General features: G+C 40.6%; 1 long non-coding RNA gene across 2 annotated transcripts in view; it reads left to right on the forward strand.

Moving 5' to 3' along the window:
• Window positions 1–17,873, forward strand: part of LOC149915740 (uncharacterized) — a 367,280-nt gene that overhangs the window by 256,146 nt on the left and 93,261 nt on the right. For both annotated transcript variants that reach the window (XR_016471714.1, XR_016471713.1), the window contains exons 3-5: window positions 4,357–4,449; window positions 8,234–8,404; window positions 10,550–10,758. This is a non-coding gene — a long non-coding RNA (uncharacterized LOC149915740). The remainder of the gene's footprint in view (window positions 1–4,356; window positions 4,450–8,233; window positions 8,405–10,549; window positions 10,759–17,873) is intronic.

Consider the following 17,873-nt stretch of genomic DNA (forward strand, 5'->3'; position numbering starts at 1 on the left):
GTTTCAAAGTAGTGAAGGGAACTAGGGAGTTGTTTGGGGCTATGGAATATAGAATATCATTACAAGCACATGCAGATCATATTTTGCTTGAACTAATTCCTCCTGCTATTTTAATATCAAACATAACCCATGCCAGTTTTACATCTCAAATATATTTGGTATTTCAAAAAATAATTAATAGTGTCAGTTTTATTAATGTGTTAAAATATGAATTAAAAACATGACAAATCAACGAGAAACAGCAGTCTGTTTTAATGAATATTTCATACTGTACATCAATAAATCATAGATCAAAGGGAATGAAGCACATTCTGCAATATATCTTTTCTGTCAATGTGGGGTTACTAAAAGTTTTACAAGTTATTTTGGCACTTACTTAGTTGCACATTTGAATTAACATTTTAGGAAGGAAATAAAAGAAGTTATGGCTTTGAATCCCAGAAGACTCTGGTGTTCAAAACAGATTGTCTTGTTTTTAAACATTGTAGTTGACCACATAACTTCACGTCTGTGCCATGCCTGCAGGTAACTTGCTCTTCCTTCCCAAACCAGGCTATCTCCCAGCTTTCAAACAGGCTCTAGCAGTAGGTGAAAATATATTCCTCTCACAAAGCATCTCTTATGTCGTGCTCAGTTACATGGCTGCTTTGATACAGGTATTGGATGAATTGTGCTTATCTCTTTCTGCTGCTCCTGTTTCTCCTTAGTACAGATGGATTGAAATTTAACAATTCTAACATGATCAACCAACAAAATGAGTTTTAACCCATGTCATTGTTGATGGCACATATGGCTAGCCCCTACAAGTGAGGTGAACCTCTCTGGCTTGCACCTGGTGAAAAGGCTTATAGCTACTGTATTTCACATCATATTTTTATGAATTTATGGAACGTTTCTAGTTACAGGAAGTCAGTAGGTGGCTCACAGTAATTGGTAGCTGAAGTAGTTTCAGTCAAAGTTTTTGATAAGTAAAGATTCTTTAATGAAAAGTGTTGGTTTTTTGTGTAAGCAGAAAACTTCGTTGTACTTCCTTTTCTACAGTTGAAGCAGGAATTATAACTGCAGAGGAATCAGCATCTTCCTATACTTTTAGGTCAGTGATTGATTAGCACTAGGGAAAGGTAACTGGAGAAGGAGGAATGGGCAAGGCAGCTTCTCTCACAGAAGCTTCTCATCTGTAATCAGGAAAAACTTCTTTACAGAAAGGGTTGTTAAGCACTGGAATAGGCTCCCCAGGGAAGTGGTTGAGTCACCATCCCTGAATGTGTTTAAAAACTGTTTGGATGTGGTACTTAGAGACGTGATTTAGTGGAAGGTTGCTAGAGTTAGGGTAGTTTGGTTAGGTTGCAGTTGGACACGATCTTTTAGATCTTTTCCAACCTGAGCAATTTCATGATTCCATAATCTCTGCTTTCCTCCAAACATACATCTAATCTCTTTTAGACTACAGAAATGACCTTCAAAACATTCAAACTGACATTGGCAGCAAGGTGTGCCTGTTTATGTAAGCAATGTCTACAGAGGATGGACCTGCTTTGTTTGTCGTAAGGGGCTCCAAGCTTGATCCAGCGCTGGTAACATCAGTGCAACCACCAGATTTTATTATCTGTGTTTTAAACAAGAAATTTCTGACTTCTCAAAGATCTCATCAGTATATTAGAGGCAGCGCACAAGTTTGCCTGTGTGGACAGATTCAGTTCATGAATTCTGTGTGAAGCTGTTTTTACCCATTACCAGTTCAATAACCCCTGGATTGACTCCACTTGAGGTACTTGGTCTGTCTCTGATACTCTGAGTGAGTTCTTGAGCTATAGGGTAGTGTCCTATGAGAAACACATAATAGGGGACAGGGTTATAGTACATAATCAAGAGACAATAAATGCTGTAAAAGAACAAGCATATAAGTGAATATGATAAGCTAGAGCTCAGGGTTTTGTAGATGTAGTCATACCTCCTTACCTATGAAGCTTTGGATTAATTAGCCACAAGTAGCACAAAAAATTTTCACCTATTGAGTTTTCTGTGTGCCTACTTCTGCAGTGACATCTCCTTCAGAGGAGCCAACAAGTTTGTCTGCATGATGCTTTCTGCCCAGAAGGGTGGATATATAGCCATCTTGGCTATAAAAACTGGAAAGTGACAGTGAATTGAAAATTGCAATGGCAATGAGTTTGCCATTTTAAACTACAAACAGAGAAAGAATAAAAAAAGACAGTTAAAAAGCAGAGCTCCAGTCGAACATTCCCTACAGCACCATAGGGCAGATCCAACAGCACTCGTTCTGCAGGCACACACCTGCACAGGCTCCTGCTGGTGCCCACTGTCCAGTCCATCTGGAAGAAGGGCTTTGTCCTAACACCAGCCTTTCCCTCTTATTTGGTGCATTGTTTCAAGGTCATTTTTTGGAAAAGGCAACAATGATGGGAGTATTTCATTTTCTCTGGAAGTTTTGTTTAGTACTTTTTTCTAGGAAACAGAGATACTTGTGTTTTTGTGGACCACTGTGTGTATTTACTAGTTTTAAATTTTAAAACTTGGTTTTAAATTTAAAGATTTGGTTATGCTCCCTTCCAAAGAGAAAAAAATCTTCCCCTGATTTCTGCAGGATCTGATTCAGACTCAGTCTTGCTGAGAATTGTCTTGTAGTCAGAGCTGAGTGAAATGTTTGCAGCAAACAAGTCATCTTCAAGTTTAGGAAGCTTTTATTTCCCTGAAATCCTGTGAGCAGGCAACAAGTTTCACCTACTGAACTGAGATTTTAAAGACAGAAGGAACGTGGTCTGGCTGTGCCTTTCCAGGAATAAGACAGAGATATGGGCAGCCAGCCCTGTAGCAGTGGCCCCACTTATCATTTTCTTAGGGTGTTTCTCATTTATGTACAGATTTACAAATTTGCTTCCCTTAAAATTTTATGATTTTTTTTGTTTTGATTCATTCACAAAGTTTTGCTTAGCCTGAAGCAATCAATAAGCAAGATTATAGCCTCCAAATTTATGACGTCATTACTTTTTTTTTTAACATTTTTCTCACTGTAGCTGAATGCAGTGCTGAGAACCAGAAATCTGTGGTGTTTTCCTCTTTTATAGATGCAAACTGGCCTTCTCACATGATTAAATAAGTCCAGGGCTGTGTCTTAGAAATGATGCATACAGGAAAAAAGAGACTGGATAAGGCCAGTAAGCTCATATTTTTTTTCATATAGAGTAAGATTTTAGAAGTCAACCTCATTCTTTTTCATGAATTTGGTGGTAAAGTTATGTATAAACATAGTTCTGTCTGCAAGACTGAGGGGCAAAGTTTGTCTCTTTGATCTACTGTAGTTATCAATTAAAAGAAAAGATAGGCCTTTTCCAAGAAGCCATCTGGCTGCTTTCTATCAAGTCCTCCATTTTTCATTTTTGCCTTGCTGTAAGAAGTAGCTGCTGTGTTAGAATAGTGCAGTCAGGTAAAAGGAATACTGGCTCAAGCTGTCCGTTGTGGTTGAGAGCAAATGATCATGCTTAACAACTCTGAAAAACGCAGCAAAAAATGGATATAATTCAGAGCACAGCAAAGACAGGAACAAATTCCTTACTATGGCCAGGTGGGTGCTCCCACGCAGCTTACTTATGTGTGATTCCACCACCTCTCTTTTTTAAACAATAAAAAAATAGAAAGGATTGGTTAGTTAAAGATGAAAAGATTCTTACAGCAATTAGTTTCCACTAATTAAGTAGTAAGGTGAGGGACAGACATGGAGACAGATGTCATTCAGTGTACGCTGTTGAGTGATACGATTTTGCTGTATCCCACTGCACAAGGATGATAAACCCCCAGGCCTGCAGCAGGCAAAGACGAGTTTGAGTCTATGAATGGTTATTCTGACCTGGGTTCTAACACCAGCAAATGCCACAGGAAGTGTTTGAATGCGTAGACCGTGGGGGAGGTCCATGTTGTTATACTCTTACCAGAGGCCATGTCCCAGCTCTGTGTTCTGCCCACTGGCTCCTGGGAGCCTGGCTGTGCCGTATCACTGAGGGGCAAGCGAGGTCCCGTGTGATCCCAGCCAGCAGGACAGTAATGCCAGCCAGAACAGGTAAAAACCTATTGACCAGCAACACAGAAACAACGACCTCAGACTCTGAAGGCAGAATAGAAAAGCCAGAACGTGCAGAGATTAATCTGAAACTAATACCAATTGCTTCCCTTCATGTTCGGCGTATTTGACATAATTACCTTAGGAGCAGTCTAAAAGCATTATATTGTTAAAGCTGCCAGATGGAAGACAGAACTCTGCTGATAGGAAGCACGTCAGACAATGATATTGAAGAGATTTCTGAAAAGTTTTAATTAATCTTTCTCTCCTTTTTCATATAGTTGACGTTACGTTGGGCTCATTTGCTCTCTGGACCCAAGCACTTGGCTTTTGGCTACAGAACTTGAAGTATGAAGGTCTCCCTAAAGAGCAAGGTGAGGCTCTCAGCTCCTATTAAAGGCACTGCAGGAGTACCTTAAAGAAAAGATGGTTTCTCACTACACAAAAGAGAACTTTGTGTATCAATGTTGACATAAGATGGTGCTAAATGGGTAATTTTTTTTCAAGCGTTTATCTTCTCTGGCTGAGACCCATTATTTTATTGAGCCGGTTGGAAACCACCACACTGCATGACACAACCATGTTTTTAATTAGTCTGAAAAGTTTTAATTGGGAAACAAAGGGAGATATCTTATAGATTATTATTGCAACCTTTAATTGCCTGACTCGAGAGACCGTTAATTATCTTGATGGGAGAATGACACACCTTTCTGTACTAAGGCACTCATATTTACAGCACCTTTTGCAGAATATGGTACCTGTTGACTTTCTTCCAGCCTTTCATTAAGGAACTGCTGTGATAGGAATTAACTACAGTAATTCCATTACAAAACCTGCTGTCCAGTGGAATTTTTCTGGAAGATTAGATTTCTGAAAGGGAAAAAGGCCATTTTAGCTAAGCATTTCCTCAAGGCCCAAAGTAAATAACCGACAAAGAAGGTCAGAATGAATTTAGAACTCTTAAAGGTCTGCTGTACACTTGTATGCAGCATACAAAAAGTAAACAGTGCAGCTTTCCAGTACAGTGATTTTTATTGTTTAAAATGTTTCACATTTCAGTTTAGAGAGAGATGAGAAATGCAGAGGACAGAATCTGATCAAAATGATTTTACTTGGAGGAAGAGCAGCATTTTAAGCAGACATTTCAAGGTTGAAGGGATGCTAGTAGCAGTTGCCTGGGATTAGCACCAGAAAAAAACACTTGTTACACTCACTGGGGCAGAAAGGCAGAGAAATCCAGTGACTTGGGGTCTAGTCCACGCACAGTGCATCCCCTGTGCTAAGGGGAGGTGCAGAGCACTTGCTCTGTGTGTGTATTCTGTCTGGGTTTGGTTAACTTAGCAGAGTGATTCTCCCAGCAACTGGCAGCAGGACTGGGACCCATTGCTGCCATTTCATGGCTCCAGGACTTGGTCATTTTCAGTAGGTTTCTAATTGGGGCTGTATTGGGTAAACTTGTTGGAAGACTTCATATTGTCTAACTGAAAATTCAGATGGAGATTACCTGAACCTGTGTTAGTACAGTGGCTATTGCTTTTTCCTGAGGTCGGCAGGATCTGCTCTATTCCTGTGCCAGGACAGTGTTCCCTGGCACCCTTCTGTACCACGGGCTACCTAGACACTGGGCATCTTTTAGAGAGACAGACAAGTGACCTTTTTATTTGACCAAGAGTGGGCAAGCAGTGGTTCAAGCTTTGATCCCATGCCAGCCTCTCTGCCAAGCCTCAGCTAATGCAGCTCTGTGGAAGATGCCATACGCTCCTGCTGCTGGGGCTGGAGTAGTGGGGAAGGAGCGGGTTATGCTTGAGTCATGGGACCCTATAGGTGGGTCACAGGGAGACAGAGGTAACATGAATTTAAGTCGCTGTGTGCTTTTTTCATCCGAACACACCAAGAGAGGTAAAGCTAAATCAAGCAAGCCAAACATAAGTTGCATCCCAAAAAGTGTGCACGTATACATGCCTGACAAGAACTCACCAAAGTGGATTCCACTTCATCAGTGCTGTCTTACCAAACAATGAGAGGAGAAACAAAGTTTTGACATAACTCTTTCATCTGAGGAAATCTTTCCACAACTACAGAAGTCATTACACTGCATCTGCAGTAGCTACAGTCATTGGAAGCAAAGTGGCTATCAGCAGTGCTCGAATGTCGTCTGTAGCAGAGCTTTTGCAAATTAAGAGTCTGAGGCTGCATACTGATTGAATGCTGCAAACTACTTCCCCCTTCACTGTCCTTTATTTCTTCTTCTCTCAAGTTGCTGTCAGTAGTAATCCCTCTTCTAATATACTGAGATGGGGAAAATCTCTCTTCAGGGTTTTTCTGGCTGTTTGTTTGCTTTTCAATTAATCTCAGCTAGGGCTGTGTTCAGTTGATGACATTGGTTTGCTATTCACATGTGCAAAATTGCAGACTTTTGACACTTTGTCCTATGTGCAAAACGTGCCGAGGGTAGGATGCCACCAAAGGAAATTTTTTTTTTGGAGTAGTGGACACTTGGGCTGGACATCAGCTCCAGAATGATACATATAGCTGTATTTTTGGGTAATTTTAAAGGGCTGTTCACCTAAGGGCAAAAAATACCCTTGTGGGGACAACTTCAGCAGTTTAAAAAGTAATTACCAGCTGATTCCATCTAACAGGGATGGTGACTCAGAGACCCACAGCATAAACTGAACAGAATGCCACCTACTGCACTGCAAGGACAGGGCTACATATCCATTGTGTGTGAGCAAGACCTGAAGTGTGAATTGAACTCAGTAAGTTGAGTATGCAGCATGTTGTTTAGTGGGGGGAAGGGGAGAGGGGGGGGAGGTTGATCTCTTCAGATGCAGTCCTTTTCCCACCTGGGAGGTGAGTTGAGTGAGCAAAGCCAGTCTGAATGCCATACACTTCTGGGAGATTCTTACCTCTCTGAAAGCAGTGGCGGCTTCAAGTGTTCTTGTCTAGAAATATACCATTTCATTGCACTGGAAATAGAGCTTTTGTCTCAGGGTTTAGGAAACCACAGTAGTTTTTCAAGATTTTCTTCTGAAACAAAATTAATGGGAGAAAATGTAACTTCATTTATAATACATGTAATACTAAATTTTAGTATATTCTTCGCATTTGTATTTAATTTGTCTCATCTAAGTGTCAGCTTTATTAAGTAGCTTTTAAATCCTTAATTTGAAGTTGGTGTAAATAAGAACTGAGTCCAGATTTAGAGTGTCCTGGGCAAAGAGGAAGCTGTAATCATGCATGGACATCTCAAACCAGATGGATATTATGACAGCAATTGAAAGCTTTGAATGTTCTGTATTTTACCATCTATTTTTTTCCTGGGTTTTGTGGTGGTTGTTTTGTTGGTTGGTTTGTTTGCTTGTTTTGGTTTTTGTTTGTTTTTAATATGTTAAAACCTTTTGCTTGAAGGAGATTCTCCTTGTACTTTTATACATCAAGAATTGAAATATTACCTTAATCTCTTCTCAATTTTTTTCCCCTTTGTAAGCAGTTTTGGTCGTTGCTACAGAAACATTATGGAAATAGAAATGACTATTTTAAATCACTGGTGAGAGAGGAGGAAGGATGATGAAGCAGACTCTTAGCTGTAGTGGGATGTATTCAGCGTTAGAACTACAGTGCTTAAAAATATCCTCACCTCCCATTTCCTTCTCTCCCTTGCCCATAGCTGGTTGCTTCTTACCCCGAGACAAACGAAGCAAGTGGAAACGTTCTCACAATGTTATCTGGCCCACAAGATTGGAACTAGATTTTCAGGGCATCAAAACCAGTTAATGAAAAATGGTTTGGTTTGTGATTTTCTTCAGGTTTCGGAGTTTAAATGCATGTGCTTGACTCTATTGTAAGCTCACGAGGATCGTGCTGTCTTTGACAGGCTTCCTTGCCCAGCTGACACTAAGGGCTTTGCTGGGTCCACAGTGCATGTGAACAACGGCTGTGAGATGATGGCAGGCACGTGGCTGGACAAAGCTTTCAAAGGCACGATTTCATTTGAGAAGATGGTGCCTGCAGTCATGGCACAGGCACTTGTCATCAACAGGGAAAACAGGAAAACACTCTCTTTGGCTTTCTGTGCTTTTTTTTTTCTTTTAAATACTGTTTTTGCCATTAGCAATGGTACAGGTTACCTGCTAATTTTCTCTTTGTGTTTTTCAGGAAAGCCCAAACTCACCGATAGTAAATGAAAGCCTTCTGAGAATAAAATCCCGAAGAAAACTGTACTACAACTAAATTACATGCTGGATGAGCTTTGGCACTGAATCTCACAAAGTTATGAAATTACTGCATGCAGCTTCGTTAGGAATCATGAGAAGTGAAGAAAGACCTGTAAGTAACAGACAAAATTAGTGCAATATAAAATAAAGGCTTCACCATTTTGAATCATTTAATTCCTAGCTGTGATACACCACTGCTAATAGCTGGAAGTGAACACCAGGTTCCAGGCACCTTTATTTCCAGGAGGGGCTCACACTTCTCAGCAAAACAGGATGGTGGGGTTTTTGTGATTATGTCTAAACTAGATATTAAAATAGGTTTTAAGTGAGCATTCTCAGAGGAGAGACTCTAACAACACCAAGGCTGAAGGGAAACACAGCCTTTTTTATCTCTGGTTTTGATTAATAAAAGAAAGCCCAAAGGCAAGGAGAAATTGTTTGGGACACATTGTTGCTTTGATGCATTTTGTTGAGTGTCTATGCACCTATTCATAGAATTAAATAACTTGGTTTAGATTATTAAGTGATTACTCTGTGCTCGGAATGATAGTGAAACTCACTTATTTCCCGTGTTGGCAGTGAAATATCCCTCCGTTGGATTTGTCACTTGCTTTTCTCATTCCAAAAAGATGGGTTATGCAGTTATCCTGACATGTTGGAATACTGACAAGCAGTGTCAAATCTCATGATAGCATATAATGACTCTCATTTTCAAACAAGAAAGAGAAATGGGTGTTATTGCAAAATGTTGTTAGATTTTGTATTAAATCTTGCATAGTAACAGTATAATTATAATGTGTCATCTCTGGCTCAGTAATTTGACAATTCAGTTCTTTGGGGGGGGAGGGGGGCAGATGGCCTATAACATACCATATTTTTATAATTAGTTTATTCTCTGCAAACTCAGTATGTAATTATTCCCTCATTCATTACTGGTTTCTTTGAAATCTTCTTTTCAAGAACTAATAAATCCTCCAACACAAGTGAAGCTTAAATCTCTCTTTGTACTGTTCTCGATCACCTCTAAGGAATTTACATTTTTAATACTAAACACCCTGGTTATTTCACACTCCAGATTACTTATAAAGACGTCCTCAGCATCACCCTCTGTATAACACTTGGCTACCTTCCTTTTTTGCCCCTCTTTCTTTCAAAAAATAATGAACTTATTTCTGAGAAGCATGCAATATTGAGATGAGATTTTAGTGCCAGGATGGTGAGATGCATACACCAGCAGAATATAAAATGCAAAGAGATGTAGGGATATGACATATATGTGCTACATTCCAGTATGTGATGTGTGAGAGCTGCAGTTCACTGTGCCATTGCAGGAGGCATCTGTATAAATAAGAGCGCTCATGTGAATTTTTTTGTTCACATCCGAATCCCTGCTGTAGTACTTAGTTTTGCTATAAATTGTCTTAAGTAGTGACATAATATTCTGACAATAAAGTTTCTTTCCAAATCCAGAGCCTCCTATGTAGTTGCAGGTGCTTCAGACTATCACAGCCATTCATTTGAGCCCAGCTTAAAGCTCTGCTGTGAGCTTTGCTCCCCAAGAACCTCCCTTTATTGTGGTGCTTATCTGAGTACTGCCTGGGGCCCGATGCTGCTGCTCCAAAGTGGTTCCTGTACTGAAAGGACAGACTCGCATTCAGCCTGCCCTTAAATAAATTGACTCTATGCTTAAAGAAAAAGCACAAACAAACACTGTACAGCAGAATTCTGGCTTTTTCAATCTGCTGTTCTTTCAAGTAAGGTTGTCTTCTGGTTGTTTTCAGGACAGTACTGTAATTTTAGATGTAAACCATATCATGGAGGCTGAGATTTTCAAAGCAGCTTAAAGGATTTAGAGACATTTTCCATTCAAATTCAGGATCTTTCTTTCAAAATCCCTTGGAGAAGTATGTCTGTGTTTTTGGTTGCTGTTGTTTAAGCAGCACTTCAGTTGCTTAGAAATTCTTTGTGCTGTTGTTTAATGTTTCCCAAAGGTGGGGGTAGGAGAAGGAGTGGGGAAAGAGAATGCTACACATTGCATTTGCTGTCTGTAGCATCTCGCTGGCCTAAAAGTGCTCTAAAACTCTCCCAGCCCTATGCAAAGCTGACTTCAGTTGTACTCCCTCATCAAAGCACAAGAGGAAATGAAAAAGTTCCCAAGATTTAAGGTGGCAACTTTGTCTCCTACTGGCTAATTTAGTTACTGTCATTATCAACTGTTTTTCTGCCTTTTTCTTAATCCTTTTCCTGTCTGAAACAGGGTACTAATTCACACCACACTGTGCTACACGGCGCTCCTGGCTGCATCGCACCTGTTGATGTTTACGTGCCAAGGTACATTACGCCAACTGCAATGGCGAGGAAGGTACAGCTGCAATGAGCCTGCAAACAGGACGGCTGCATCTCAGGGAGCACTGCTCTCCAGCACCAGGCCAGGAACCCACTTCAACTGTTGGAGCAAAAGTAGAGGTGTGTATGAGCACTTTGCATCTAAAAGAGTTACCAGGGAATTGCCAAAAAAAAAAAAAAAAAAAAAGTGATGGTTCACGTTGTGCAAAATTAGGAAGACTCAAATGCTTCTTCCAGAGCAACTCCATCCAAAGTCCTCCACCGGTATGCGTTTCCCTTTTTTTATATAAAAGGAGTCCCTGCAGCACCTGCAGTCTTGGTTTATCTGGGCAGCCAGTGTTCTTGCAGGAGTGGCAGAATAAGCTCCTTACAAGACAAGCTTTCAGATCCTGTAGGATCTCAAATAACTCTTCAGGAGCTGCTGTTCTCACGCATTGCTTCTGGTAAAGCAGGTAAGAAAGATATCCAGTGAAATGATCAGGCAGCATATTTGAAACAAGTGAACCTGTTTTAAATAGACCTAAACGAGATAAGAGCCTTGATAATTAAGTTATTGCTGCTTACCTTTTGCTGAATTCAAAGTCCCCTGCATTTACAGGAGCTCAGGGAACAGCTTCCCTGCCTGTGACATCCCTGATATTCATCTGAGGCTTTTTGGAGCATCAGTACTGAACCTCTACAGCGAGCCCAGACAGTGAGCTCCAGCCAGGAGTTTTCTCCCATAGGAAATTTCAAGCACTCCTGCTGCAGTTTAAAATGGTGTACCTTTCTGTTTGGTGTCCTGATTAGTGAATACCTACTGCATTGAATGCATGATGGCTGTGTCTGTATCCAGGAGCTTTAAGAAGAAGCTGTATTTATTATGAACCCGTTGTAAATGGTGTGTCGTGCGCTAGTTTTCCCCTTAGCAAGGTCCCTTTTCTCACTGAAGACACCTGTGGTTGCAAATCTAATAGAATCTAATAGAACTCGATCCGGTAGCTGCATAGCTCTCAAATATAGATTGGGTGTGTCAGTAGGTTCAGAAGATACTAGGAACATATGAACATGCACAGTATAAAAAGCCAGAATAAAACTAGAACTTCCTTCCTTTCTTTTCTCTTTTTATTTTCCTTAGTTTCAGATTTAGTTTTCAGATTTTCACATCAAATCTTTGCCTCCCCAGACAAGGTTTGGTGATGTCTCACATGCAGTAGTAGTCTAAGTGTTTAGAACAGCACACCATTATAGTTGCAGGGAAAAATGTACCAGCCTTGACCCTTCTTGAAAGCTGTACTCAATTATTTATTGGTAAAATCCCCTTGGCAGTTAATTTTTTTCAGTGTGTGGCTTCAACAGTGTAGTGAAACTTAGTGTCAGGTATTGGGAATACACTTTCTTTCTTTCTGAACTGCACATAGGAAAAGGGTTCTTTTCTTTCTTTTTTCTTCCATGATGTCAAAGCTTTCTAAAAAGGTGCCAAGTCCATTACCTGTATTTGTTTTAAAAGCCTTATGAAACAGTCAGCTCCCTAAGTTCTTTTCAAATTAATTGTATTACTGGAAAGTTAACATTTCAAGTCTCTTCCAGTATTTTCAGGAAGGAAAAGCTAGAAATCAAAGATTTCTGTGCCCACTTGTTCCCTGTGCATTTGAACAGTTGCTACTAACTGTGATCACCAATGAGATGGTGGATTCAGTGAAATTTATTTCAGCAAATATCTTATGAAATACCACTTACTACATGGAATCTGTATATTCCAATACTTAAAAATGGAGCTTATAAGCTAGAGGGAAATGAACTTTTTGTACGGGTAGGTAGTGATAGGATGGATGGGGAAGAATGGTTTTAAACTAAAAGAGGGGAAAATTAGATTGGATGTTTAGGATTAGGATGTTTTCACTGAGAGAACAGTGAGGTGTTGACACAGGCTGCCCAGAGAAGTTGTGGATGCCCAGTCCTTGGAGGTGTTCAAGGCCAGGCTGAATGCAGCCCTGTGCAACCTGATCTGATTTAGCTGTTGGCACCCCTGCCTGCAGCAGGGGGCTTGGAACTTGGTAATCTTTGAGGTCTCTTCCAAACCAAGCCATTCTGTGATTCTACAATTCTATTATTCTTTCTGTTCACAGTTCAGTAAATCAGGTTTTTTCTCCCATTAGGTCCTTTGCCTAAAAGGACAAAGTGATCTGAAGTGAAGTAAGCTCTGCTAGCAGGAATCACCAGCACGGAGCAGAGGCAAGACCACCTCCCTCAACTTGCTGGCCACGATTCTTTTCATTCAAGCCCAGGCTTTCTGGGCTACAAGGTCACACTTCTGGCTCGTGTCCAGCTTATTATCCACCAGTACCCCCAAGTCCTGTTTGGCAGGGCTGTGCTCTGTCCTTACATTCCCCAGCTTGTACTGATAGCAGAGTTTGCCATGATCCAGGTGGAAGACCTTGCACCTGGATTTATTGAACCTCATGAAGTTCATCTGGGCTCACTGAGCCTGATGCAGTCTGAGCCTGCCTATGTGTCTCTGAATAGCATCCCATCTCTCAGTCATGTGAACTGCACCACACAGCTTGGTGCCATCTGCACACCTGCTGAGAGTGCACTCGATCCCACTGTTGATGTCACTGACAAAGATGTTAAAAGGCACCAGTTCCAGTACTGACCCAATGGTGAGGGACACCACTTGTCACCAATCTCCATCCAGATGTTAAGCCACTGACCACCACTCTCTGGGTACGATCTTGCAATTTGTTCCTCATCCACTGAACATTCTACCCATTGAATCCATATCTTTCCAGTTTGGAGAGAAGGATGTTATGGGGGCCCGTGTCAAAGGCCTTACTGAAGTCCAGATAGATGACATCAGTGGTTCTTCACTTATCTACTTACACAGTTATGCCATCATAAAAAGCAACAAGGTTGGTCTGGCAGGACCTGACCTTGGTGAAGCCATGCTGGTTATCCCACATCACCTCCCTCTCTTCCATACTCCCTACCATAGCTTCCAGGAGGATCTTCTCCGTGATATTCCCCCAGTTCCCACTTAGTAAACAGAGGTAGGTGCCACTGGCCGATTATTTGCACTGTTCAGAGAAAACTGGGAAAGTCATCTTTGAAAGCACACAGATTTTGCTTCCTGTCACCAGAAAGGTTTCTTTCTTGAGTCTCTGAAGGCTTTGGCGAGCCAAGTCTTTTGCATGGGAAAATAGATTACAAACATGCCATCAGGTACACTTTGCACTGATAGACAGATGGAGACAGTAGTATCTGTCTGCTAGAGGGAATTGTCAGAGGGGCACAACTCATCACACTGGTTCTTAGAGGGCTTAATTTGCTGCCGGTAAATAATCTATTTTTTATTACCTCACATCCCCAGATTGTCAACATTCTCAGCTTTTTGCCACAGCTAATTAGACAGGCAAAAGCCTGATAGCCTAAAGAACGAGTCTGAGCTAAGCACCTGCCAAAATATCTGACTTTTTTTAAGAACTGGAATGTCAAAGAGTGAAGGAGCTGCAGATCACATTTAAACGCTTTGAGCGTCAATAAGATGATTAGACCCATGAGGCAAATGTTCAGGATTTCTCTTAGACTTACCACTGAGAGAAGGCAAGATAAAGCTCTGATAGATAAAAACTACTGTGCAACAGTACCAAAGCTAATTATTCTGCTGAACTCTTGGAGAAATCTTGTAGGGATGTGTTGACATCATGCTCTGTGTGGCCGCTTCTGTTCAGGAAAGCAGTATTTAATTGCATATTTGAATGGAGTCTTTTTGTGTAAGGTACAGCTTTCAGAAGGGAATTTGTCTGAACAAATGATGACTTTGCTGTTAGTCAGGCATGGCAGATTTGGCTGGGGATAAGGGGGGAGTTGTTCTGTTTTCATGGTGGTTTTTGTTTGTTTTCTCCATCTGTTATTTTTAAAAATCCTGTTCTCAAACAATGAATGCAGGAGTTTCTCAAAAGAGCTGAAGGCATGAGGTACTGAATGATACCCCTTCCTCTGGCATGTCATGATGAAAATATGCATGAAAATAGTGGCAGAGGTGTCCCCCTCAAAGGACAGGCTACCAGTGTAAACATTCCTAGTTCTCTCTGCCTTGCTTTCCTTAAGATTCTTTAAGATCAGGAGAAGTTACTGTGTGTCTACGTATCTATAAAAGCTACGAGTTATACAGTGCTCAGACATTTGGAGGAAGAGATGATGAGAGATTCTGGAGAGTAAAACTGGTGGCCAGCTTCTCCAGAGCTGTGTGGTAATTCAGCTTAGTGGGACTGTCACTGTTTAAATCAAGTGTTGTAATTAAGCTATCAAACTGCCTTTGATTTTCTGTGACTATGAGCCCTAGCACCTATTTGTGCCTTTGGAAGTCATCCCAGAAATTGCTGACTTGTGATTTCTCATCAGGGATCCTGCTCTTTCAGCTGAAGTGAATAACCTGTTTTCTCCTCACATTAACAACTTTAATGCTATAACTTTGGGGGGTTTCATGTTTCTGAGATTGCGGAGGTGGAGATGGAATAGAGCCCAAGGAAGGGGAGTCGCTATACATCATCTGCTCACACTAAAGTTCAAGCATTCGCCAGCTAATGTCATATATTGTTCAATTACTTTAATGTTGCTGGAAAAAAAATCTAGGATTGAAAATAGGAAGGCTAAAAAATTGTCAGACTGTGTGGTTTCTTTTCCTGTCTGAATACAAGGTGATAAATATCTCTTAATTCCATTTATAGCCGTAGTCTTGTTTTATATTGATTTACTATTATTAAAAAAATAATAATAATTCAAGTAATTTAGGGATATGAGAGAATCCATACCACTCTTTCAATTGCTTTCTTAGCAGTGAAATTTAAGGTAACTCTTTGTTACTGTCTTCAACACAGAAAATATTCTCTCAGCTATGTAACTTCAATAATATTTGTCTACAAAGATTTCATATGTTCTGAAATTAGCAGCTGTTTCAGAAATTGATTCAACCTTCTCTCTTGTACCAGAATTAGAGTTCATATAACAGAGTGATCAGCTGGGTCAGTTTTCTGGTCTAGCTTCAAACTAGCCTTGCCATATTAAATAAATTTCTCTGAGCAAGCTGAGCTGCATGTCATCAGTGTTAGTGCCAACAAGAAAAAAATATATATGTGACATTGTGTACATGGGGATAGAAAGGGAAAGCATGGTGGTAGCAGAGCAGTCAGTTCTTCTGTCTGTTCTAACGTCTGGTCACAGCTTTCACTTGTTGATTGCAGTGGCTTATGGTTAAAGTCAAGAGCAGCAGAAATTGAGGCAGGTATCTGAGGGAAGGGTAAAGGTCTATCAGGTAAGCATTTAAAAAAGCACTACACCTGAATCAGAAATAAATGACTACTCACAGTAAGTCTTGCTGCAATCAAATCTGAAGACGTTCAAAGGCAAAAACATGGTAAGTTTTTAAGTTAAGGTAAATCATTTTAGTGGTTTTAGGACAAACTGCATTAGGAAGAAAAAGAGTGGCGGGGTCAGGGCAAGGGGGAAGAATACTTTAAAATGTATATATCATTGCTTTCTGATATTGTTAAATGTTAGGATAAAATGTTGTGCTTGTGGAGATGTAAACAGAAGAGGGCTTTTTGGAATTCCAAGCTCAGTCTCCAATGCAAGGCTGCCATTCTGTTCACAGGCAAGTAACTCATGCAGTTACTCCAGACTATGCATATGGAAGGATTCTAGACTATGTATGTATGTTTATGCCAATGACATTTTATGTTAATCATATTCTTCAACAACTGCATCAGGGTTTCGCACACAAGATGTAGTCTGGATACCAGCAGGCATTACAGGCAGCAGGCATTAAGCAGTTTGTTGCATAAATGGAATATGTTTCCCTTCAGAAGAGCTACAAAAGGCTCTAAACTTTAAGGCTCTCAGTGTCAGCCAGTTCCTCAAAGAACTGGACTTAGGAAGTGGCTAAGAGGTCTTCAAGTCATTGCCAGCACAGAAGGCTATTCAGCCACTACAGGCAGAGTAACCAAGGGAGTGCTTCAGAGCTTCAGCTTAAAGCAGAGCAGTCAGTGAGAGGGTAAAATGGTCCTACAGAAAAGGAATTGTGTAACACAAACCAGATCATTTGGAATGCTTTTCTCATACAGTTTTTAACAAAAGAAGAGATTTAAGAAGGAAGGGGATTACATTAGAACTATGTTAGAAATGAAAGAGTGGAATTATTATCTTTTAATGCCTGTTGGAGCTGAACGCAACTTGCAAATTTGGGCAAAATATGTTTTGTTAAAAGCAACAGCAAAAAAGTTTCTGCTTTTAACTAATAACAGGGACAGACAATTGAGATATTGCTGGTTTGCAGATTCTGTTACTTATATCTGAATACTTTGTGTGGCGATTCAGCCATTTATGCAGAGACAGTGGAAGGGGGAAATGGTTACAATGGTTATAATATAAAACCTCCTCTCCTATAGCAGTGTAGAGAGACAAATCAGTGACCTGGGTTCCGAAAGCTGGATGGTGAACTGCAGCATCTCTAACTTTTGGATAGTGTACCACAGATCCTAAAATTTGGTAGAGATGGATTTTTACCCCAAATTAAAAAAAAAAAAAAAAAACCCAGAATATTTTCCTTTGGAAATTAAGCTGACAGATGTTGTGGCAAAATGATTCCCAGTGTTTGTGGGAAGTCTCTGGCACAGTGCACGGTGTGTGCCCATGTCTGGTGCTGGGGCCTCTGTGAGCAGAGGTGGGGCTGCCCCACCACAGCTGGGATGTGATACCCAATGAATTCTTGTTGTTATTCCTTTCTAACTGAGGTATTTTGTAATATTTGGTCTCTTTGGCAGAAATGTCAGGCAGAAAGCAGTAGAGTTACTTAGAAACCATGGTCTGGTTTTGCTGTTTGAAATTTATACTTCTTCTGAGGTGAAGGTCTGTCATGAATATTCCCAAAGCAATGAAGGTAGGCAGTGGACAGAACTGAAATTAGACATTGTATTACATGCCACAGCAAAAAAAAGGAAATGAAAATTACAAAAACAAAAGGCATTGTGGCCACTCTCAGCGGGCGTTTTTCTTACCTCCAGTGGTGAAGGTCTGGCTGATGGCTTTCTTCACTCAGGACAAGGTTTGCTTGAGGTTAGGATGGCAGTGCACCAGGCTCTGTATGTTGTGCACAGCACTCAGCCTCTCCTCAGAGTACGGCCGTCTGCTTGTACAGCTACAGTGCATGGGGTGAGGTGGTCTTCTGTAGGTAGGTAGATGGTTTTTCATCCCTGTCT

Source organism: Phasianus colchicus, chromosome 16 (assembly GCF_987193195.1).
Source record: "Phasianus colchicus chromosome 16, bPhaCol1.hap1.1, whole genome shotgun sequence".
Taxonomy (NCBI): Eukaryota; Metazoa; Chordata; class Aves; order Galliformes; family Phasianidae; genus Phasianus; species Phasianus colchicus.